This window comes from Bufo bufo, chromosome 8, assembly GCF_905171765.1.
Source record: "Bufo bufo chromosome 8, aBufBuf1.1, whole genome shotgun sequence".
NCBI classification, from domain to species: domain Eukaryota; kingdom Metazoa; phylum Chordata; class Amphibia; order Anura; family Bufonidae; genus Bufo; species Bufo bufo.
In genome coordinates, this window is record NC_053396.1 from 131,711,434 (window position 1) to 131,738,018 (window position 26,585).

Here is a 26,585-nt window from a genome sequence, read left to right on the forward strand (position 1 = left end):
AGAGATCCTCCAGGCCTGATGATCAGAAGAATAAGGTACTCCCAGAGGTAGTAAAAGAAAAAATATTGTTGCCAGTGATTGATTCTTTGGGCATGCGTAAAGGGTCTGGGAAGGCGTTCATTGATTCTGGGTCTGCCTCTAATTTTATTGACTATAATTTTGCCTTGTCATTGGGGTTACCTATCTTGTCTCTTCCCAAGCCTATACACATTATAGGTATTGTCTCCACTCCTTTGGTGGGCGGTACTGTGGAATATTGTACACCTGAGGTAACCTTGATGGTGGGGTATTTTGATTTATTCACCCTATTGGCAGTCTCATGTTAGCCACACTAGACAGGTACTGGAGGTTCTTCGAGAAAACCATCTATTTGCTAAAGGTGAAAAATGTATATTTGGGGTGCAAGAAATTTTGTTTTTGGGGTACGTTCTCACAGGGAAGGTGCTGGCGATTCTGTAATGGGTGAGACCCTCCTCTCTAAAAGCGTTACAAAGTTTTTGGGATTTTTCCAATTACTACCAGAAATGTATTAAAAAAAATTTGGTTGTCTTAAGCCTCTCACTGATCTAACAAGAAAGGGAGCGGATTTAGTGAATTGTGTTAATGACAAACAATTGGATCCCACAGGAGGTTGCCACGCTATTAGTTGGAGAGGGAGAAGACGTTAGGTGGTCACTTGGACCTAAGCGTGTTTCTGCAACCTCACTGAAAATGTTACTAAAACGAATTCTTTATTATAATTTCTAAAATACACAAACACCTCTTGGGATCAAATGGTTAAAACTCTCAGGAGTAGGTTGGTTGCGGGATATGGTCTCTAGTGCTAATATGTAATTTACATGTTAATCCATGTCATCCCCAAAGGGTTAGCTGCGCTCTAGATGCTTGAAAACATTTATTTTGAAATCCCTATCCAACCTTCCTGCCTAAAAACTGGAGCCTGCTTCCCTACATGTTTCGCCGAGCGATTCGGCGTCTTCAGGGGAAACTGCACAGGTTCTGAGTTGGGGGCAGGGTCAGGGCATTTAAACCCTCAGTTCGCTTTGCGATTAGCAACAGCCAATCGCTATCGCCTGTCTCCATGGACTACATGTCTACGTCAGCTAGGACGTCCTACCATTGGGCCAGGATCTGCTTCGGTAATCGCTCGGCGCCTGTGACGTCACTGGGGGTGTGCGGCGCATGCGCCGTTACGGCGCTGATATCGGTGCTCATTTGAGCTCTCCCGCGCATGCGCCGTGCTCCTTAGTCTCCCGAGCCTATTGGCACTCTGTGGCGCATGCTCCGGGTCACTGCTCCTCATTCGCCGTGAGTATACCACGCATGCGCCCGCACTTATGTTTTTTCAAAGGTCCGTATTGTCCCCACTGCTGAGTGTCCCTTCTGTAAAGGGGCATTCTGGATGAAACGAGGGATAATTTCACTGTTTAGGCCACTGAATCAGTATGCCAAGATGCTTACATCTCTTCACAGATTACTTCTGTATCGATGTATAACTGGATATAATAGACCATCATTTATGTATTACATATTGTCTGACATATATGTACATGTCATCCTGGAACATACCCCAATGAGGGGTTACAGCGATATGGCTGTGTCACTACATTTGAAAGTGTATTATTTGTGTGTCTTTAATCACCATTTCTGACATGCACATGTATGTCAACTCGGACAATGTTCCCCAAAAATGTATCTTATGTTTTCGACATGGTTTTATTAATTTATTTATATATACATATATGTCACTTATTTTAGAGGGATTTACATTGATCGGCTGCTCTTTATAATGATGGCCTATCTATCCATAGGACTGTTGATCCAGAAAAATCGCCCCACATCCCCGGAACCCCCAGCGGGACAGTATGGCTTCCCCAGGTAAGTAGTGTCAACATGGCTGCCTAGACATCTGTCATAGGTGCATCTCTTTTGGGCCCCTTTTTTGAATTTGTGCCCCTGCCCCCAATATTTTCAGGGTGATGAATTGGACTGATCCCTTATGTTATCTTGTTGGGGGTAATCTTAATTTCACTTTCCTTCAGTTCTTTGAATTTCAAGAACACGCCGGTTAACTTCGATTTACAGGAATGGAGTGAAGGTAAAACCTTCATTTAGCCCATTAGGGGCCAGTGAGTGGAGACGAAATATCCATCTCGTCTCCTCTTGCTGTAGCTTGCGGTCCACGCTGCCCTGCCTGGGAGAACTCTGCATCTTTTGTATCCCCCAGACCTTCAGGCCATTAGTCTTGCCATCATGGCATTTCTCTACATGTCTGGATAGTGGCGTCTCCTCGCTTGTATTGAGTATGCTGAAATGTTTGGAGAGCCTCCTCCTCAATTCCTGAATAGTTTTGCCAATATACAGTTTGTCACACTCACATTGTATACAGTAAACTACCCCGGTGCTTTTGCAGTTTATGAATTCACGGATTTTAAATGTTCGCCCATCTTGTGGGATAGTAAACTCTCTTTTAGGAGTCATGAATTTACAGAAGCTGCATGCTCCACATGGGTAGGATCCTGTGGTTTTGAGCCATGTTCCCTTGCTCTTAGATGTTCTCTGGAAGTGACTTCGGACCAGCATATCTTTTAGATTCGGGCCTCGCCTATACGTAATGCTTGGATTGTCCGAGAGTATCTGTCTCAGATCTTTATCCGTCTTCAGGATATGCCAGTGTCTTTTGAGGACCTCGTACACCTTTTTACTTTGCACATCAAATGTGCCTATACATCTCACGACTTTACCTTCTTCTGCTTTTCTCTTAGACAACAGTTCCTCTCTATCAGCGTTAATGGCTCTATTAAAGGCTCGGTGCAGGACCTTTTTAGGGTAGCACCTCATACGAAATCTAGAGTATAGGGCATTGCTCTCCTTTCGGAAGGTCTCATCATCCGAACAGTTTCGTCGGGCCCTCAAATATTGGCCTACGGGAATGCCTCTTTTTAACGGTAACGGGTGATGGCTTTGCCAATGTAGGAAGCTGTTTGACGCCGTAGGCTTTCTGTATACCTCAGTTTTAATACCTCCTTCCCCATCCAATATAATTTTGAGATCAAGGAAACTGATACTCTCCATCTGGACCTCCATGGTAAGATGAGGCCTAGTTGATTATTATTCAACTTATCTGTGAATTCAGTGAACTCTGTGACCGTGCCATCCCAGAGAATTTAAATGTCGTCTATATAGCGACCCCAAAAAGAAATTAAATCCGTGTACTGTGTATTCTCCTCAGTGAAAACGTGTGGATCTTCCCACCACCCAAGGAACAGGTTAGCGAAACTTGGTGCGCAAACCGTCCCCATTGCCGTGCCGTGTGTCTGCAAATAATACGTGCCATCAAACATGAAATAATTGTGAGTGAGTAGAAAACGTAAGAGGTGAATGACTAAATCATTGTGATTATGGTAATGTGTCCCTTTGGTGTACAGATAGTGCTTTACTGCATGTATCCCCTTTTCGTGTTCTATACTTGTGTATAAGGCCTCGACATCGAGGCTGGCTATCAGGGTGTTGGGGCCTACTTGGATGTCCTTTAATTTTCTTACCAGGTCCAGTGTATCTTTTATATAGGATGGGAGGATTTCGACGAAGGGCCTTATGAATAGGTCCACATATGTGCTGATTCCTTCGCACAAACTATCATTTCCGGACTCAATTGGTCTGCCCGGTATAGGATCCCGTTTTTTGTGCACCTTCGGTAACGCATAGAAGGTAGCCGTCGTGGGATGTGCATTAAATAGGATCTTGTACTCGTCTTTGGAGATCAGGTTTTCCTCTTTGGCTGTCTTTAAGAGAGCCTCTAGTTCTAGTTTGTATTTTGTTGTGGGATTTGACTCTAGTTTCTTATAGGTTTTTTGATCTTTTAGCAATCTCATGACCATGTCTAAGTAATCTTCTTGTTTTAATAGGACGATGTTGCCCCCTTTGTCGGAGGGCTTTATAATTATTCCATCCTTTTTGGTCAGATCATCCAACACTCCCTTCTCTTCTAGCGTCAAGTTATTACTCACATCACTTTTTTTGGTCCTGATTTTCTCTAGATCCCTAGTCACTAAGTTAACAAAGGTCTCCACACTGGCATATCCTGAAAAGGGAGGGGTGTATCTGGATTTGGGGTCCAGATCCGTTAGGGGGGCTGAAGGGGTGAACACTTCGCCTCTACCCTCTCTCGACAATTCTTCCAAGACAGATAAAGCCTCCCGTTCTTTCCTACCAGGGTCTTGCCTCTCCTTTTCCTTAAATTCTTTGTGCAGCGGCAGCTTTCTGGCAAAAAGATTAACATCTTTTACCCAGGTAAAGCAGTTGAATCCTGGGGTCAGGGTGAAGGAGAGACCCTTACTGAGCAGAGATTCATATTGGGGTCCTAAACTAACTCCAGAAACATTAATAATTTGCAACGTATTGATGGTCTCTATATTTTCTGCTGGTTGTAACCCCACTTGTCTCTGTGTCTTAATTGTATCCCTGGCACTAAAAAGGCGGTGGCGTGGCAGTGGTCCCTGGTACTAACATTTGTGACATGGCTCCATGGTACCCCATGTAATGAGGAAGAAGAGGGTATAGAGGGTATAGAAGAGGCCGCCGATTGTACGTTTACATCCTGTGTGTTGGACATTTGATTTATCTGCGGTACATTTTGCCTCTTCTGATTTGGATTGGATCCCGTAGGTTCCCCTGGATTCTGTGGGTATTTTTTTGTTGTTTGATAGCCTCCTCTGTAATATTTATTCCTCTTTTTTGCTCCCGTTTTGGGATATCGCGTGTTTCCCTCTGACTCTGAGATGTCGGATTCTGATATATCAGTGTAGTCTCTCTGTTCTGTCCTCCTAGGATAAAAGGACTTATTGCTGTTCGTATTATTATAGATATAACAAGTCTCAAAGTCTCTTCTGTCTTTAGTGAATTGGTCTCCCGAAGCCACAAAGGCTTTTGAAACACTCAAGAGGTGTTTTGTTAAGACCCCTATTTTGGTCCAACCTGACCAAGAGAAGCCTTTTGTGGTCGAGGTCGACGCCTCCGAGGATGGGGTATGAGCAGTACTCTCCCAGGGGTCATCAACTTTCACGAACCTGAGACCATGCGCATTTTTCCCTGGTAAGTTCTCTCCTACCAAGAGAAATTATGATATTGGGAACACAGAATTGCTTGTTATTAAGTGGGCCTTTGAGGAGTGGCATCATTTTTTGGAGGGGGCCCTACATTGGGTTACTGTTCTAACTGACCATAAAAATATCATGTTTTTGGAGTCTGCTAAACAGTTAAGTCCCAGACAGGCTAGATGGGCATTGTTTTTCACACGTTTTAACTTCTGTATTACTTTCAGGCCAGGAAGTAAAAATATTAAAGCTGATGCCATGTCCCGAAGTTTCTGTGCTTTCCAACCTCCTGACACTCCACCTGAACCTATATTGCTGGCAGGAGTCATTGTGGCTTTGTGTATTTGTCCCTGGTCATTTACGTCTCCGACTGTTGGGTGAGTGTCACAACTCTGTTTTTAGTGGACACCCGGGTATTAATGCCACCAAGGAACTTGTTTCCAGGTTTTATTGGTGGCCCACCTTGTCTAGAGATGTCCACTCATATGTTTCCGCATGTGAGGTTTGTGCCAGGTCCAAGACCCCTAGGTCCCGTTCTGTGGGTAAGTTACGACCACTGCCCATCACGAATAGGCAGTGGTCTCATATTTCTATGGATTTCATTACCGACTTACCGGTTTCTGAGGGTAAGTCAGTTGTGTGGGTGGTGGTGGACAGATTTAGTAAAATAGTACACTTAAACCCTCTGTCAAAATTGCCTAGTGCCAAGACTCTGGCTTCCCTGTTTGTTGATCATGTTATACGTTTACACGGAATCCCAGAGAATGTGGTTTCAGATAGAGGTGTCCAATTTGTTTCAAGGTTTTGGAGGGCTTTTAGTCGTAAATGTAACATCTGTTTGTCTTTTTCTTCGGCCTTTCATCCGGAGACCAACGGTCAAACTGAACATTTGAACCAGTCTCTAGAGCAGTATTTGAGGTGCTATGTCTCCGATAACCAACAGCTGTGGGTGAAACATCTGCCTCTGGCTCTGTAAAGGGGGAATATTATTCACCAATATTTATGCAAATATCAATAATTAATATTCATAAATAGGGGGAGCCGTCTAATTATACCTTTATATTACAATACAATACTTTCACTTTGCCTTACGCTAATCACTAAGCTAGCTGCATGCGCCTTACTAAACTAACTATCGCTAATAACCACACATTACACAGATAGTTATATATAAAACACAGTAATTATTAATACCAACAATATACTATGCATGCAATACACTAACACAGTACTATAAACACAGCACTAAACTACACTACACGGTTCCCAAATTTCACCCACAAACTAACTATACAGTACACTCACACATGTATTAGCAGCCCACCCCACCTGACTAATTCTATCCCTAAGAGAACGAAGAAGGGTTAACGGTGGCACAGCAGGGGTGACCGCAGGCCACAGACAGAGATACATTCTGGGGAAATGGGGAGAAGGGATGCTCCTGCAGGCAATGCAAGGGTTAATACCTTGCAAGAGTATGATGGAATAGGGGTGGATAGTGGGGGTTAGGATCAGGGAGAGGGATGGTGGTGAGGGTGTAAGGGGTGATATCGTTGGTGGGACAGGGTAGGTAAGGGTTAATCAGGGGGATCGTTGGTGGGATAGTGGTAGGGGATCAGGGATTTAAGGGTAAATAAGGGGGGGAATCGTTGGTGGGATAAGGGTTAATAAGGGGGGATATCGTTGGTGGGTAAGCGGTGGAAGGGTTAATAAGGGGGTGATACTTAGCGCTTAGTTGCTCGTTCGTCTAGGGGGGTGCTCGTTGTCCAGGGAGATCCTCTTCAGGGGGGGCGGCTCGGCTTCTGAACCCCTCTGAGCGCCGGCTACTCTCTCCTTCAGGGAGGCCGGTAGGGAACTCTCCTTCAGTGCAGGGCTGCCGGAATTTATATCCCACAGCCCGCACTCCCTGCAGCACCTTGCATTCCGGACAGCGCGATAGTAATCACGCTGCTGTAATGCGCATAATAGAAGGAGGGGAGGTTTCTCCCTCCCTTCTATCATGCATAATTATCTCCAGCAGCGCTGGAGATAATTAGAACAAAGGACTCAGATTCTGTTGAACCTGAGTCCTTTGTATCCATCAGGATGACAGGACCCTTGTCCGGTCATTCTGATGCAATCAGCCAGATTGCATCAGTGTGAATGCTTGGGGCACATTCACACTGATGCACCTGGTTTCAGGTCCTATGGAGGGGGATATATGTATTGGGGTATATAGGGGACATATATATTTATATATACTATGTACCTATTAGGGGGACCTATAAGGGGGCACATATCTATACGGGGGCACAGATATACATAAGGGAGCATATACATACAACAAGGGACCTATAAGGGGGCATATATTTCCCACAGGGGCCAACATAAGGCCCTGTGGGCCACCAAGGGCAGACGTGCGCAGATGCTGGGCACATCTGCGCACATCATCCCATGATATGGCAGTCAATGTATGCATATATACTATACATGCATGCACGTGTTTGCATGCATGCATGGATATATATGCCTACGTCTCAACCCTTCCTCAACAGGCTCAATTTGCCATTAACAACCAGGTGAATTCATCTACTGGCATGTCTCCGTTTTACTGTAATCTTGGTTTTCATCCGCAATTTAGTTTGTTTTTGCCATCCTCTTCGCAAACTCCAGAGGCTGATGTAATAGCTAGAGAACTGTGCACAGTCTGGGCCCAGGTTCAGTCAAACCTGAGAAAAGCCCAGGAGATTCCAAAAAGTTACGCAGATAAAAAGCGCTCTCGAGGAGTAGATTTTGAGTTGGGTGATAAGTGTGGCTGTCCACCAAGAATTTGTCTTGGAAGGTACCCTCGAATAAGTTTGGACCACGGTTTATTGGGCCTTATGAGATTGTGGGCATTATTAATACTGTATCTTTTAAGTTAAGATTACCCGACTCCTTTCATATCCATAATGCTTTTCACAAGTCTTTACTTAACCCCTTAGGGACTTAGGGCGTACCGGTACGCCCTGTTTCTCGAGTCCTTAAGGACTCAGGGCGTACCGGTACGTCCTAACTTTAAACAGACATTGCGGCGGGGGTTAATAGGAACAGGATGCCCGCTGAAATCATTCAGCAGGCATCCTGTCACAACGCCGGGGGGGGTCATGTCAATTCAGACCTGCGGTTTGCGGCTTTTACCTGCGGTTGCGGCGGCTGTGCGGCGGTGCCATCGGGTCCCCATGCGGCTGTAGGGGGGACCCGATGGCATGGAAGGCAGCGCGATGTCTAAGGAAGGCATCGCGCTGCCTTCTGGTGAAGAGCCTGTGAGATCCAGCCCCCTGGATCTCACAGGCCGGAAGCTGTATGAGTAATACACACAGTATTACTCATACAGCCAATGCATTCCAATACAGAAGTATTGGAATGCATTGTAAAGGATTAGACCCCCAAAAGTTCAAGTCCCAAAGTGGGACAAAAAATAAAGTGAAAAAAAGTTTAAAAAATTTAGTTTTCCCCCCAAAAAATTAAAAGTTTCAAGTAAAAATAAACAAAAACGTCATTTTCCCCAAATAAAGTTTAAAAAAAATTGGTAAAAAATATGGGAAAAAAAGAAAGTATACATATTAGGTATCGCCGTGTCCGTATCGACCGGCTCTATAAACATATCACATGACCTAACCCCTATGATGAACACCGTAAAAAATAAAAAATAAAAACTGTGCTAAATAAACAATTTTTTTTGTCACCTTACATCACAAAAAGTACAACAGCAACATCAAAAAGGCGTTTGCCCACCAAAATAGTACCAATCTAACCGTCACCTCATCCCGCAAAGAATGAGCCCCTACCTGAGACAATCTCCCAAAAAATAAAACAACTATGGCTCAGAATATGGAGACACTAAAACATCATTTTTCAAAGCTGTTATTGTGTAAAACTACTACTACTACTTATTAGGTATAGATATACTGCGTCCGTATCGACCGGCTCTATAAAAATATCACATGACCTAACCCCTCAGATGAACACCGTAAAAAATTTAAATAAACCATTTTTTATCACCTTAAATCACAAAAAGTGTAATAGCAAGCGATCAAAAAGTCACACGCACCCCGAAATAGTGCCAATAAAACCGTCATCTTATCCCACAAAAATCATACCCTACCCAAGGTAATCGCCCAAAAACTGAAAAAATTATGGCTTTCAGACTATGGAAACACTAAGGCTCAGTTCACACTTGAGCGTTTCTGAGACGCGCGTTTTACGCGCATATTTGTCGCGCGTTTTACGCACGTTTTTATGCGCGTTTTTTGCAATAGTAAACACGCGTTTGACGCGCGTTTGTGTGATTGACTGCAGTGTTGTCCAATGAGCAAATATCCCTGTCTATATGAAGTTTGGCCAATCATAGGGCAGTGTAGGTGTGCAATTCCATGTGTGTTGGTAGAGTGTGTGGTTTGAAGTCATGGAATGCTTTAGACGGCGACGTGTTGCGGCACTTGTTGCAGCTATCGAACTGGAACGCTTGAGGAGAAGGCGGGACAGCGGGCGACGCTTCTGGGTCCATCCTGTCATTGCCAATAGACAGGAGAGGGGCCAGTTCTGGGCACTGTATGCGAAACTCCGTGGCCATGAGGACAAGTTTTTTGACTACACCAGGATGTACATCCCCAGGTTAGTACGTATATGTTGTTGCAATGTTTTTTCAATGGTTAAGCTAAGTGTTTTGTGCTTTTTGTATTGTTAACCCTGAACATTTTATTGTTTCCCAGCTTTGACGAGCTCCTGGTGCTGTTGTCCCCTCATTTGCAGCGTCAGGACACCTTCATGCGGGACTGCATCCCACCAGTGGAAAGACTGGTCATTACTTTGCGGTAAGTCGCCTATTATTGTGGCCATTTTAACCATTTGCAGTGTGTTGTGCCAGGATCAGAGTTTCGCCGTGTTTCTCTTGTTGTTTGGGATGTATGAGTGTTTGTGCGGGGGGTATGTGATGTGTATGTTGACAACGTGTGGCATACATATCCCATACATGCATCATGTATCCACATTTGCCCATGTTTTACCTCTCACTTTCCAAAAATACTCCAAACATTTCCTTCCATTTTTTTTCCGTCAGGGAATGTATTAACATCATACATTTCAAAATTAAACAAAGGAGCATTTTTTTGGTATCAACATAAACATATTACAAAGCATTTTCTACATATGTGACCGTTTTTGTCACCCAAACCCTTGAGGCCGAGAATTTCCCTCTTCTCATTTTCACAGGGTTTCATATTGCGGGCCAGAAAACTCTGCCTCGGGATCCCGCCGTGTCTCTCTGGCTCCGCGAGACTGATTGGCGGGTGGCATTTCAGTGGTGGTGGTGGTTGAGGTGCTTGGGCCCGTGCTTGAAGAGGGATATGGGTATGATGTGTGTTGTGTCTGCCATGTGTCAAGAGGGTGTTGTATGTTACTTTGTGTGTATGTGTGTGCTGGGTATGTGTGAGGGTGTTGTTGTGCTTGTTGGGGATGTAGTGGCCCATATTGTGGCCCATATTGTGGGCAATATTGTGGCCCATATTGTTGCCCATATAGTGCTGGCTGCTGTGGGGCCTGCTGTGGGGCCTGCTGTGGGGCCTGCAGTGGGGCCTGCAGTGGGGCCTGCAGTGGGGCAGTGCTAGTTGTTGCGATCTCATAAGGGATGCAATATTTGTCTATGGTCTTCGTCAACTCATCCCTTAGTTTTGTGACCATATTTCTGGGCACATGAAGCATTTTCTCCTCTAGACTGAGGAGAAAATAGGCATCCGAAGAAAGTTTTGGCACAGGATGTGCCAGGGCATCCAGGCAGCCTATTAGCCTGTCCTGTTGCCTCTCTGTTCTCCTCCTTTTATGTCTGGGCTGCTGACTTGCTTCTGGGACGGCTGGGACAGGCTGCATGGGGCTCACCAAACTCGGAGTGGGTGGGGGGCCTGGAGGACTCATTGGCCCCATAGATGGTCCGGGCTCACTGTCCATTGTTGTGCCCTCGTCCTCTTCATCGTCAACTCGCGCCTGGCTGGGTTCCCAGCTACTATCGGTGCTGTGAAGTGGAAAATCTAGGTAAGTATGTTCCCCATATGAAATTGAATGTATGTCATGTCATACCACAGCCTCTCCTCAATGTGTATGGCCTTGACTCACCTCCGCATTTCCGTGCATGGAATCAAAAAAGACAGCTGCTGGGCATGCACGTAACTGGAGCGTGCGCTTGGGGACGATCCGCTCCTCTGCTCCCTTTGTTTGCGCCTATGGCGGATAAAGGCGTCTTTCAGGCTTTTCCATTTGCCTTTCATAGTGGTGACTTAGGAAAAAAAAATACACAAATTAATAATGTCTCTTTATTTTCTTACATTTGTTTCAGATATTTAGCTACCGGACAGTCATTGACCAGTCTACACTTCGCCTTTCTCATCGGGAAGTCCACAGCCAGTATGGTCGTCCGGGAAACCTGCGTGGCAATTTGGGACGTCCTTCATCCTGCTGTGATGGCCCAACCACAGAAGGAGGACTGGCTGCAAATTGCGGATAATTTTTTAGAATCCTGCAATTTCCCAAACTGTGTCGGCGCAATAGACGGCAAACACATCCGCGTTCAGAAGCCCATCAGGAGCGGGAGTCAATTTTTTAATTATAAAAAATATTTCTCGTTTGTTCTTTTTGCGGTGTGTGATGCAAACTATTGCTTCAGGTACATTGACGTGGGGTCCTACGGCAGCAGCTCAGACTCAGCTGTTTTCGGGCATTCTGCCTTTGGCCAAATGCTCAATAATAATGAGATGGACCTCCCGGGGAACACCACACTGCCTGGGACCACTTATCCGGCTATGCCCTTTGTTTTTGTGGGGGACGAGGCGTTTGCGCTGGGGGAGCATGTGATGAGGCCGTACTCCAGCCGGGGACTCTCCATTGATAGGCGGGTATTTAATTACCGGCTGACAAGGGCACGCAGGGTGGTGGAGTGCGCCTTTGGCATTTTAGCAAACAAATGGCGCTTTCTCCATTCTCCGATTAATTTAAAATTGGAGACCGCCATCTCGGCCGTGAAGGCAGCGTGTGCTCTGCATAATTTTGTACGTATACGGGATGGCTTTAATTTTGAAGATTCCCTCAGCCATTCCTTGGAGAGTCCTAATCCGAGCGGTGTGCGTGGGAGCAGACACGGTGTGGCTGTCCGGGACCACTTCACCGAATATTTTTTATCACCACATGGGGCGTTACCCTGGCAATTGGAAGCCATCTAAGTTTATGTTAATTTATATTTTTCGTCTGAAAAGAGTGTTTCAATTGTATTTTATTTTGCATTTTGGTGGTTTATTACTATGCCTAAATGACCAAATTTGAAATGCACTTTTGTGCATTTGTGTTTTTTCACCTATATAGTGCCCCTTGTGGATGCCCCTATAGTGGCCATCAATAGTCGTCTGTTAACACTGGTAAAAAATGTGGGCGAAAACATGTGTCCCATTTAAGTGCCCCATACTCGGCCAGTAGAATATAAGCCCATGTGGGCGAAAGAACGGATTCCATCAAGGTGCCCAATACTGCCACGTTATAAACAGAAGCACCTAAAATATGCCAGCCCACCCATAGCCCACAATCTGTGGATTTTGAAAATGTACACAATATCAATAACAACTTAGGATTCCAATCCCTCAACCCAAAATTAGGCCTACATTTCAAAATGCCACTACATTTGCGGATTGAAAGAGCGCAGTCTGCCACAAGACAGTGGAACCACTGCAAATTGAACATACTGGGCCATTGCATTGTACCAGAATGTGGGGAGGGTGAACCAGGACAGTACTAAAAACTAAAGGGCTGAGGGGACACTATACAACATGTAATGTGCACATCATTCTTTGTAAACTAAGGCCACTGAGTGCCCATATACAAGAACAGGGATGGTGATGCTGCGTCGTTCTCTCACTGTTGCTAAAATCCCACTCCATGCACAGGCTCCAGCAAGTAAAATACAGCCCAGCATTTGTGGAGGTGGCGTTTGACAACAGCTGGAGGGCTGCAGGTAGAGCTGGCCAGGGCTATTACATATAGTTGGTACACCACTGCACACAAGGAGTTTACTTTTCACATTACAACACACATGGAAATACCTTTTCCCTTTTTCACTGTCTTTGTGAAAGTTGCCCAATCTGGCCAGATTCTTTTACCAATATCCTCCCAGGCCTGCTGCCTGCTGCTCCTAATTTTATAGTTGCCATCCTGTGTGTCATATAGGCAGCGTTTGGCTTGCACCAGCCTGATCAGGGTCTCAGTGTCACATACAGACTCCTCCATGCTGGCTTCTCTCCAAAACTGTGCTTTGCACCTGGTGTTGTGCCTTTTCCAGCATGTTGCAAAATCATAAACGCGCGTTCGAACGCGCGTTTTCGGTGTAAAAAACGCGCAAAATACAAGCGTTGCGCGTTCCCATTGAAGTCTATTGGGCCAAAACGCGCGACAAACGCCCATAAAAACGCTCCCGAACTTGTGTATGCGTCTGGCGTTTTACAGCGCGTTCGAACGCGCTGTCAAACGCGAAAATGTGAACCAGTCCCATAGGGAAGCATTGCTTTGCATCGGTTATGCGTTTTACAGCGCGTTCGAACGCGCTGTAAAACGCTCAGGTGTGAACTGAGCCTTAAACATGATTTTTTTTGCTTCAAAAATGAAATCATTGTGTAAAACTTACATAAATAAAAAAAAAGTATACATATTAGGTATCGCCGCATCCATGACAGCCTGGTCTATAAAAAAATCACATGATCTAACCTGTCAGATGAATGTTGTAAATAAAAAAAATTAAAAAAAACGGTGCCAAAACAGCTATTTCTGACACTGTCTTCTCTGATCGAGATCTTAAAAAGATTTTAGCTTTTTCACATGGAACCTCACCGTGTATACGCCTACAAGAAAACCACTTCAAGCTTCTTACCAGATGGTATAGAACTCCAGAGTTCTTGCATAGATGTGGTGTGGCCCCTGATCGGCTGTGCTGGAGATGTGGTAAAGGCACAGGTTCATTATCTCATATATGGTGGTCGTGCCCATTGATCATACCATTTTGGGAAAACATCTCCAAGATAATTAAAAAAGTTACCACCCCTGAGTTCAAGATCACAGCGGAGATGGTTTTCTTCTCCCTGCCAACTGACCTATATAGGCCATCTAAGCAGAATTTAGTGACCCATCTCATTTCGGCAGCTAAGGCCATTATCCCTCTCCATTGGAGAGATACCAGCACCCCTTCCATACAAGAGTGGGAAGCCAAAGTAAATCAAATATCCCAATTCGAAGAAATGACAAGTTGGATTAACAGAAACCATGAGAGATTCCTAAAAACTTGGCAACCTTGGAAGACACTGAATGAGGGTGGGCGGGGTGGCTCGCTCTAGTTATTTATACTAAGAGTAGGTCTGGAGACAAAGATCATTGGGTAACCAACAGGGCAATCAGCTGCAAGATGTTTAAGGATATTGACGGACTCAAGTGTATTAGGCCTCGATGTACTCACCCCCTCCCCCCCCCCCTCTCTTCCTTAGTTTCTTCTCTTTTCATTCTTCTTTTTCTTTTCTTTTTTTGTCTTCTTTCCATATTATTTCTTCATACCATTGTCTAGGTCTATATTGCAAGGAGGTAGTATTTGACATTCTCATCGCCATATTGCCAGGATGTCTCTATATAGTCAAAACTGTTTAAATGACTATGACATTGTAGTGTGATACTTAATATGTCATGCCTGGCTTTTGTATCCCTCCCTGTGAGGAGGTAAATTACTGTCTATAGGATACCTCTGTTTATATCTCTATTGAAAATTCTGAAAATAAAGAATTTATAAAAAAAAACAACAGCTATTTCTTGTTATCTTGCCTCACAAAAAGTGTAATATAGAGCAGCCAAAAATCCTATGTACCCTAAACTAGTACCAACAATACTGCCACCCTATCCTGTAGTTTCTAAAATGGGGCCACTTTTTTGGAGTTTCTACACTAGGGGTGCATCAGGGGGGCTTCAAATGGAACATGGTGTCAAAAAAAACAGTCCAGCAAAATCTGCCTTCCAAAAACCGTATGGTATTCCTTTCCTTCTGCACCCTGCCGTGTTCCCGTACAGCTGTTTACGACCACATATGGGGTGTTTCTTTAAACTACAGAATCAGGGCCATAAATATTGAGTTTTGTTTGGCTGTTAACTCTTGCTTTGTTACTGGGAAAAATGAATTAAAATGGAAAATTAGCCCAAAAATTGAAATTCAGAAATTTCATCTCCATTTGCCAATAACTCTTGTGGAACATTTAAAGGGTTAACAACGTTTGTAAAATCTTTTTTGAATACCTTGAGGGGTGTAGTTTCTTAGATGGGGTCACTTTTATGGAGTTTCTACTCTAGGGTTGCATCAGGGGGGCTTCAAATGGGACATGGTGTCAAAAAAACCAGTCCAGCAAAACCTGCCTTCCAAAAACCGTATGGCATTCCTTTCCGTCTGCGCCCTGCCGTGTGCCCGTACAGCGGTTTACGACCACATATGGGGTGTTTCTGTAAACTACAGAATCAGGGCCATAAATATTGAGTTTGGTTTGGCTGTTAACCCTTGCTTTGTAACTGGAAAAAAATTATTAAAATGGAAAATCTGCCAAAAAAGTGAAATTTTGAAATTGTATCTCTATTTTCCATTCATTCTTGTGGAACACCTAAAGGATTAACAAAGTTTGTAAAATCAGTTTTGAATACCTTGAGGGGTGAAGTTTATAGAGCCCATTTTTGGGTGGTTTCTATTATGTAAGCCTCGCAAAGTGACTTCAGACCTGAACTGGTCCCTAAAAATTGGGTTCTTGAAAATTTCTGAAAAATTTCAAGATTTGCTTCTAAGCCTTGTAACATCCCCAAAAAATAAAATATCATTCCCAAAATGACCCAAACATGAAGTAGACATATGGAGGTATTACTATGTATTATAGAAGTAGAGAAATTGAAACTTGGAAATTTGCAATTTTTGACCAATTTTTGGTAAATTTTGTATTTTTTATAAATAAAAATTATTATTTTTTTACTTCATTTTACCAGTGTCACGAAGTACAATATGTGACGAAAAAACTATCTCAGAATGGCCTGGATAAGTCAAAGCGTTTTAAAGTTATCAGCACTTAAAGTGACACTGGTCAGATTTGCAAAAAATGGCCAAGTCCTTAAGGTGAAATAGGGCTGAGTCCTTAAGGGGTTAAAAAGTATGTGTCACCTGTATCCTCTTCACAGGAATCTCTACCACCAGTGTAGGTGGCTGGTCAACCAGAATTCTAAATCTATACGATTATTAATGCGAGAAAGGTCCGTAACTCTCTGCGATATTTGGTCCATTGGAAGGGCTTTGGTCCTGAGGAGAGGTCTTGGGTGCCGGCTAGTAAGATGCATGCTGCGAAGCTAAGGAGAAGATTCCATCTAACTCACCCGGAAAAACCTGCTCCAGTAATTATTGGTCTGGTGGCCCCTCGTGGAAGCGGAAGTACTGTAACGCCTCCTCAGCACGGCCATCATTCCCCTAGACTACGAGCAGCAGGGGAGCTGAGTGCCGATAATGATGAATCGGCGCTCGGCTATGTTGGGCTGTGTAATGTGAGTCACGTGATGCTGGCCACGTCATGTGACTCACCAGTCAGGGCTATTTAAACAGGCAGCCTGCTGGCCACAGGTTGCCTGTGACTGGTCTTTTGTTACCCTCACCAGCGTTTTCTTGGATTGTGTATCTCGTGTGTGCTTTGACCTCGGCTCTGTTTATGACCTCGACCTCGCTACCTCCTTTTGTACTTTACGTGACCGTTTGGCTTCTGACCTCGACTTTGTTTGTGACCTCGACCTTGCTAGCTCCTTTTGGTATTTATGCGTCCTCCTGGCTTGACCCTTGCTTTGTCTACGGTATTTGTATTTGTCTTTAGGCCCCTGCACTTATCTAAGAAAGGGACCGTCGCCAAGTTGTACGCCGACAGTTAGGACGGGCCCTGCAAGTAGGTAGGGATAGAGGTGCGGGTGGATAACAGGGCTACACTTATCCATCCCTACCGTGACAATATCATTATACATCCAGCCAAGTTATGATGAAACATTTTTGGTGGTACATTAAAAAGTCATTTCTAATGGAGTTTGTTTTCATTCCTCATCATTTTGCATAATTTCCCTCTATCCTCCGATCAGCACCACACCAACGCATTCGCCAGGTGCCAAGTACTTGGCATGGCAGCCAGAGGCCTTCTGGAAGACGCCAGACTTCCAATGTCCCGGCTGCTATTACATTCTGCCTCTGGCTGCCTGTCAGAATAACTATGCAATGTAAAGCTCCTATAAGACTGCACAAAAATCAAGCAAATTATTGGGAAGAAACTCTCACAGGAACACTCGGTCCCAATAATTGACTCGTATAATCGAGCAATCAATCAGGATGAAAGATGCTTGATTACCGGCAGCACATCTCCCTATGTAATCTGCAAAACACGGACACTGGTCGTGTGCGTTCCACATTTTGCGGACCGCACATGGCTGGCACTATAATAGAAATTACTATTCTTGTCCGCGATTGAAGACAAGAATAGGACATGCTCTATCTTTCTTGTGGGGCCGCGGAACAGAACTACTTTTGCGGCCCCACTGAAATTAATCGGTCCGTACGAGTTCCGCAAAATTAAGGAATGGATGCGGACCCATTCATACAGTTGTCTAAATGAGCCGTAATGAATAGAGCAGAATGAGGGAGGGATAGCTGTGGTAGCAATCATTCCTTCCACATTCAGCGAACTTCAAGCGGATCCGTTATGCTGGCCATAGACTTCTATCGTGATGGAATGCATATAGAAATGCCTCTAAAGGCATTATGCATTCCATTATGCATTCCATCATTGTGTTATGGTCCGTGGTAACGGAATCCATAACGCAATTCAGCATATACCTGAACCCGAACTTCAAAATTGAAGTTCGCTCATCCCTAATTATCATCCATTGGCATTCACACTTGCAGCGTCCCACTAGAGTACCTGGGCACTGCAAAAGCTTATTTTGTCACATGTTGTATTACACTGTATTTCATCCTTGTGTGAAATCCCTGTTACCAGGCTGTCAGGTGCACTACATACATTCCACCACTAGATGGGGGTAGCACCACAGTATATATAGCGCAGTTCAGGCCTAGTTAGGGGGTTGGTGAGAGAAGAAGAAGAAGATGGATTGAGAAGCTAGGGGGAAGGAGAGATCCCCTCTCCTCTCAGCTCTCTTTTGGGCTCCACGGTCCAGAGAAGCCTATTTCTACAGCAGTGTCAAGCCGGGAAGATAGGCAGAGGTGAAGTCTGTATTCTACCATTCGCTCCTCCGGAGCACCAAGTGGATTTTGTCAAGTTTACGGTGGATAAAGACAAAGGAAGGACAAGGCCATTATTCTGGGCTCTAGGTGCCTTTGTATCTAGGTGAAGGAATTAATAGCTTCCGGCAGCCTCACCGTTATTCTAGGACAGATGAGATTTCTGTTGCATCACTTATGTGTAGAAAGAAAAGACTGGAACTACCTCAACTGAGACTGAAGTAAGGCAAGGAGCTGAGTATCAGTGAGTACACAACTAACTACCCTAGACTGACACATTACTACCAGCACAGCCTGTTACTGGGATTAATCACATCCAACTTGCATGTGTATCAGAGACTGCTTTATTACTGGATGTAAACTGTTACCAAGAACCTGGTTATAGTAAAGTTTTCAGTTGGATTCAAACCTGCCTCATTCTTCTAACTCCATACTACTACAACTCTCAACATTTTGCACCATCAAGGTGCTGGTGTCACGACAATATCTAAGTCAGGGGCTCAGCCGCACAAGCACTCAGCACCCATTCACCATCAAGGGCACCTCGATCACCACCTGGCCGGTGTCCCCTGTAATAGAGTGTGCCCTGGAGAATCCAGTGCTGTTCTCCCCTTCACTGCACCGCTGGCCTAGGGAGGCATCTGCTAAACCGTGAGTAACCAATGAACTGTGTGGCGAAACCAACGTCGCCACTGGGTTTTGGAGGGGCCTGGTTGCCAGCCTCTTGCCCCAGGATTATGGGCCCTCTCATCAGCCCATGCTAAACTAAAACCCCATGGCGATTTGACTGTGTTGTGGCATCTGAGCTCTGTTTGGATATTTTGAGCGCTCAGATCCAAGCCATCTGGGGATATGTTAAATGTCTATGTTACTGTGATGGTTGGGACATTGTATATTTAAATAGTGATGTCTGTCCTATTGTCCCCACGTGTGTATTGGCGATTTCCTTTTGTCCTGAGAGATAATTGAATTACTTCTCGGTTGTCTCCAGGACAGAAGACATTGTGTATTCTCCTGCCTGTGATAGTTACATCAACCCATTGTGTAAGGTAATTGTGTCACAGGCAGAGGGGAGGATTTTGTGTGGGAGTGTTTTACTGTATTGTACGTGTTTATTGGTTGTTTTTACAAAACCCTGTGGGTGGTACTAATGTGTACCAATGTTATATAAGAACAATAAAGACACAGCTCTGGGTGACCACTGCTTGACCCTCAACACGGAGCCTCGTCTCGTTCTTGGGGGGATTCACTGTATGCTGTTAGAGACTGATTGCTAGGAGGGTAAGCCGCTTGGGTGTGTTTCCTATTCGTCTGCTAGCAGCTATTCGTGAGGTTCCGTTCGGGAGTTTGGAGAATTCCTTTGTATGCCGTTACAAACTGTCTTGTACACTTCGGCCCACCGTGAACCTCACGTGTTCTACCCCTGCGGACTGGCACGGTGCACACTGCCCAAATATCTTAGGCTGGTTGCACACTAGTGAGTTCAACGCATTGAACTCGCAGCGTGTCTCTGTGGAAGCTTCCATACTGACCTCCCTAGCACTGACTGGGTCGCATAGCATTATATTGATTTATGATGCTATGTAACCCTTACAGTTCTGGAATGTATTGTATACCACTGACAGCATTATGTCAGTGTTCTACAATACATTCCAGAACTCCAGGTTCAGGTCCTCTAAACGGGATTGGCTGCATCTGAAACCACTCAATCTATTAAAGGGAACCTGTTGCAGGGATTTTGTGTATAGAGCTGAGGACATGGGTTGCTAGATGGCCGCTAGCACATCCGCAATATCCAGTCCCCATAGCTCTGTGTGCTTTTATTGTGTAAAAAAAAACAATTTGATACATATGCAAATTGACCTGAGATGAGTCCTGTCCCTAAGATGAGTCCAGCGTGAAGGAGCCCAGCACCTCCCCGCATCCTCAGAATCTCCTCCTTGCTCCACGACGGCAGAAAGCTAGAGCGCCATAATTTCGCGATTCGCGAACTAGCACATGCGCAGTGTCGTCATAGTGTTCCTTCCCTGTGCTGGCATCAGCCTCAGGGAACTAAACTGTGCATGCGCTAGCTCGTGCATCGCGAGATTACGGCACTCTAGCTTTCTGACGTCGGGGAGCAAGGAGGAGATTCTGAGGATGCAGGGCGGTGCTGGGCTCCTTCATGCTGGACTTATCTCAGGGACAGGACTCATCTCAGGTTAATTTGCATATGTATCAAATCGTGTTTTTTTACACAATAAAAGCACACAGAGCTATGGGGACTGGGTATTGCGGATGTGCTAGCGTCCATCTAGCAGCCCATGTCCTCAGCTCTATACACAAAATCCAGGTGACAGGTTCCCTTTAAGGTATCTGATTATTCAGCCCTACAGGACAATTTTAGCAATCCCCAATGCCAGAAGTCATTTTTTAGTCACCTTGCCTCTCCAAACAATTTGCTAACAAACTATCAAAAGGTCCCATGATTCCCAAAATGGTATCAATAAAAACTATAGTTAGCCCTGCAAAAAAATTAGCTTTCATACAGATCCGTTAGCAGAACAATAAAAAAGTTACGGGTCTCAGAATATTACAATTGGTTTTCTAAAAATAAAAAGGTTTAGTAATGCAGTAACATCCATGGTGTCAATACTGCATAGGATAGTGTCGGCAGATGCCAAGAACTGGAAAGCCGCAAGTAGCAAGCCTGAGATATGGGGCAAAATATGACAAAAGTGGGTCCTTTCAGAATACATTTCTTAGGCTTATCTCTGAATACTGTGTCCTTCTTTGTATAGGAAAAAAAACAAATATGTTGGCATCAGTTAGAGTTGTTTTTTTTAAGTGGATGAGTCATATGCATCCATTTTTAATGCCATACACGGTATGCTAAAAATGTAAACTGCAAATATATAAGATAAATGTGGTATATTATCTGTACATCTTAGCCTTAGAAGTGTTGTTTCAGCACAATCAAAGATGGCATACCTCTCAGCACTTGTGCCTTATTCACACATTAGTGTTCGGTCAACGATTTCCATCAGTGATTTTGAGCCAAAACCAGGAGCAGCTCTAAACACAGAACAGGTACAGATCTTTCCATTATACCTTATCTCTGTGGAGGCTCCAATCCTGGCTCACAATCACTGATGGAAATCACTGCCCAAACACTGATATGTGAATAAGGCATAAGCGCTGAGTTCATTTGTCTCATGCTATTTTTGTTTCAGAGGTTGCAGCTATTGACTATATTGGGCCAACCATTTTGTCTCCATAAAAAGAAAAGCTGAGCTGTTTGGAGATGAACTAGCATGCCACCACATTCTACCGAGCATCAGGAGTGGCAGCAGCCCGATTCCCATGTCCTGGCATGCACAGATAAGCTACTGTCAAGAGTGGTTGAAACAAACATGCCTGCTCAACTAAGATTGAGTGATTACAGTCATGGACAAAAGTTTTGAGACTTACGCAAATTTTGTTTGCTGCTTCAGTTTTTCTTGTGGCAATTTGCATTAACTCTAGATTGTTATTAAGAGTAATCAGATGAATTGCAATTAATTGCAAAGTCATTCCCTGCCATGAAAATTAACTTAATCACAAAGACCCAATTTCCACTGCATTTTAGCCCATCCAAAAAACATCTTCTCATTAGCTCAGGAGAAAGTATTAACAGGCAAGGACATTTCTGCTTGAAAGACTGCACTTAAATCAACCATTTAACAGATAATCAAGAACTTCAAGGAGAGAGCTTCAGCTGTTGTGAAGAAGACATCAAGGTACCCTAGAAGGTCCAGCAAGTTCCAGGATTGTCTCCTAATGAGGATTCAGCTACAGGATCGGGTCACCCACTGTCCTGAGTTTGCTCAGGAACAGCAGCAGGCAAGTGTAAGTGCATCTGCATGCACAGTGAGGCAAAGGCTTTTGGAGAATGGCCAGATGTCAAGAAGGGCAGCAAAGAAGCCACTTCTCTATAAAAAAAACACATTTCAGGAAGTACAGGAATTGGGAGGATTGGGGTGAATTTATTTTCTCTGATAAAGCCCTTTCAGACTGTTTGGGACATCTGGAAAAATGATGGTCCAGAGAAGATAAGTTGAGCGCTACCATGAGTCCAGTGTCATGCAAACAGTAAATTACTGAGACCATTATACATGAGGTTGCTTCTCGTCCAAGTGAGTGGGCTCACGAAGAACACTGCTATGAATAAAGAATGGTATCAAAGTATCCTCCAAGGGCAACTTCTCCCTAAGACCCAGGAGCAATTAGACAAAAACACATAAATTGTGCTAAACTCCAAGGACTGATTAGTAGTAATGGACGAACATTGGCCGGGACAATTTACAAATGTGAACGCACGTTCACGATCAAATGTTCGTGAACCGCACGTTCGCGGCGGGCCCCATTCACTTTAATGGCAGGCGTACCTGAAAAACCTTCAGGTCATATTTGCAGCCAGCAAACACTTACTAGAAGTACACAAATGGTCCCACAACATGGACAGTGATATACCAGAGGGGGATCATTGGCAAAAATTCCCAAAAAAAAAATATGTATTTTAATCAGGGGACATTTTTATGCGTCTTAAAGGGAAACTCTCAAAAATGTGCCCTGCTGGAGCCTAGAAATTTTTTATTTCCTATCAGTTTGATGTACACAAATGTGCAGCACTCCACGTTTTTGTATCCTGCAGAGTCCATAAAAAAAATGCATACATTAACGTAATTTTTTTTTCTACCATTGAACTCTATGGTGAACGGACGCCACTGTACGGCATCAGTCTGAGGCATCTGTTAACGCATACATTTTTGGTATGCATTAAATGGATGGCAAAATAGGATGTGAACCCAGCCATAGCGCCAGAATAAGCATCAGTATACAGCGGAGCAGCGTGGCGGAGAGGGGAGGCCGCCATGTACTGACAGAGCGCTACCTGGTCCTGGTGGTCAGGGATGAGGATTGTGTTTCCCAAGGATCATTTTCTACTGGGAAATACAGGGCCCAGTATAATACACTAGAATCTATATAATATAAAGATATTATCCCTACCCCCGAATAATAATACAATTAGGTGGTCATTTATTATATTGAAATATGTCTATGTTAGGCGTATTTCTGACACAGATTGTGGCACAAATGTCCTTAGCACCGCAATCTGCATATTTTTCCTGCTCATGCCAGGTCTAAAAAAGGATGGCGTGGGCAGGGAAAGTGATACAGTTATGGCCATCCAGTTATTGGATACCACCGCCATACATTGACCGGATAACACCTCTGTACAGTGACCGGATAACACCGCCATACCGTGACCGGATAAAAGGGTATAAGAGGGCACAGTACAGGGAATGACTAGGGGCACTGCACAGGGTGTGGTAAGAGGGCACAATGCAGGGTATAAGGGGGCACAGTACGGGATGGGGGGCACAGTCACATGACCCTGTGACATTAGAAGGTCCTTATGGTGAATGCGGTTAATACGCCATCATAATGAGAGGCAGAGGAGTGAGACAGGGGTGTGATTATGTGGCTAGAGATAAAAAATTTAACTGTTGGCCAGTACAGGCCCCAAAAATTAGGCAATAGGCATTCACCTGACAGCAAAGAACTTTAGATTCTGTGGATGGAGGTACATTAGGCAATCACAGGATAAATATGTAACTGTCGGCCAGTACAGGCCCCAAAAATTAGGCAATAGGCATTCACCTGACAGCAAAGAACTTTGGATTCTGTGGCTGGAGGTACATTAGGCGGTCACAGGATAAATATGCAACTGTCGGCCAGTACAGGCCCCATAAATTAGGCAATAGGCATTCACCTGACAGCAAAGAACTTTGGATTCTGTGGCTGGAGGTACATTAGGCGGTCACAGGATAAATATGCAACTGTCGGCCAGTACAGGCCCCAAAAATTAGCCAATAGGCATTCACCTGACAGCAAAGAACTTTGGATTCTGTGGCTGGAGGTACATTAGGCAGTCACAGGATAAATATGTAACTATCTGCCAGTACAGGCCCCAAAAATTAGGCACTCACCTGACATAAAAGGCCTTTTATGCTGCTGTATATACAGCACATAAGGCAATGACGATTCTTTGTTTTGTGTGGTGGCGGATATGTGTGGGCTGGCATGAGGAAATTCAATTACACATGGTCATCACAGGTGTTGAATTCCTCCGAGATCCATTCCTCAATCATTTAAAAAAATGTGAGGTAGTCCACACTATTGTGAACTAGGCGAGTGCGCTTATCGGTCCCGATCCCCCCTGCTGCGCTGAACGTCCTTTCGGACAGAACACTCAACGAGGGGCAAGCCAAGAGTTCCATGGCAAATTGTGCCAGCTCTGCCCACAGGTCAAGCCTGCACACCGAGTAGTCAAGGGGTTCCTCGCTTCTCAGAGCGTCCACATCGACACCTGTTGGTCTAGGCATTTCCTGAGGCTGGATCCGGAGGACGGCTGTCGATGGGTTGGCTGCAAGAATGACCTCATATCCGAAGTGACCAACACATCTTCAAACCGCCCTCTTTTTGCAGGTGCGGTAGGATTGGTACCCGCACCTGTTTCGTTGTGGGTGGAAACTTCTCTGCCAGTGCCCGCAACAGCAGAATGCAGCATCTCTCACAGCAAAGCCTGGAAATGTTGCATTCTGACAGCCCTCTGTGATGCTGGTAACATGTCCGCCATTTTGTGTTTGTACCAGGGGTTTAAGTACGTTGCCACCCAGTACAGGTCCTTGACCTTTATGCTTTTTATATGGGGGTCCCTCTTCAAACACTGGAGCATGAAGGCCCCCATTTGCACTAAATTGGAAACGGTGGTGCGCCCTGGCTCCTTCTCATCACCCAGGAGAATGTCATCGGTCTCCTCCCCCCAGCCACGGGCAACACCAGTGATCCCCGAAAAAGTTTAAAGCCTGCTCTTCTTGCTCCTCCTCCTCCCCCCAGGCACCATCCTCCTCTGTTATGTACCTTCCCTGCCTGTGTTTGCTAGACCACGTGTCTGTGGTCAGATGTATCTTGGCACCGACACTGTGTATAGTCCAGGGATGCCCTTCTGGGAGAAATATTTCCTTCTGGGGACCTTCCATTGCGGTGTGCCAATGGCCCCAAATTTTCTAAACGCCTCCGAGTCCACCAATTTATATGGCAGTAGTTTGGCTAGCAGTTCCGACAAGCCAGCGGTCAGCCGTTGGGCAAGAGGATTAGCCGGCGTCATCATTTTTTTTATGCTCAAACATTTGGGCCACGGAAGCCTGCCTTGTGCCAGATGAACGCGACGACGGCATGGTGGAAGGTGGAGTGGAGGACAAATGAGAGGAGAAGAGGCAGGATGTGGAGCACCGGGAGTGTGGCTTTGTGGGTTCTGACGGCGTCGCTCCCACTGGGCTTGGTGATTGGAGGCCAGGTGACTTCTTAAGGCGTTCGTCCCTAGGTGAGTGTTGGGCTTACCGCGACTTATGCGTTGACAGCACAGGCTGCAGATGGCAACACTATTGTCAGCAGCTGACACGTTAAAAAAAGTCCACACTGCGGATCCATGTGCCGGCGTCCTGGGAGCACCAGATGTGACCATGCATGGTGGATGGCTTGCTCCAGATACATTTGCAGTCTGTTTTTTGCCTCCTGTGCACTGCGAGTTCTGCCTGCTTCTCCTCCCTATCTGCTGCTCCGTCTCTCCCTCTGAACTCCCCTCCTCTTCCTCTCTTGTGGGCACCCACGTGACGTCCATCGACATGTCATCATCGTCACCTTCACTACCACTGACATTAGAGATCTCGGAGTAGGCAGCAACAGCGGGGACCACCCTCCTAGGGCTGATCTGGGTTCTGTCGTCAGACCGCTGGGTGGCGGCCGTTGCTACCTCCTCTTCCTCATCCGATGCCAAGAATGGCTGCGCATCGGTAAGGTCTGGGAATAGATGGTAAAATAATTCCTCTGACTCGAGTGGAGGGGCTATGGTGGTGGTGGTGTTTTTGGGGGTGCACACAGCAGTGAGGAGGGTGCAGATACAGAGGATGAGGAGGGTACAGAAGCGGAAGGCTGAGTGAGCCACTCAACCAACTCTGGTGCTTCCTTTGACATAATCGCACGCACCTTCTCCAACTTCCCACTTAGGCTACTTTCACACTCGCGTTTGGTGCGGATCCGTCATGGATCTGCACAGACGGATTCGTTCAGATAATACAAAC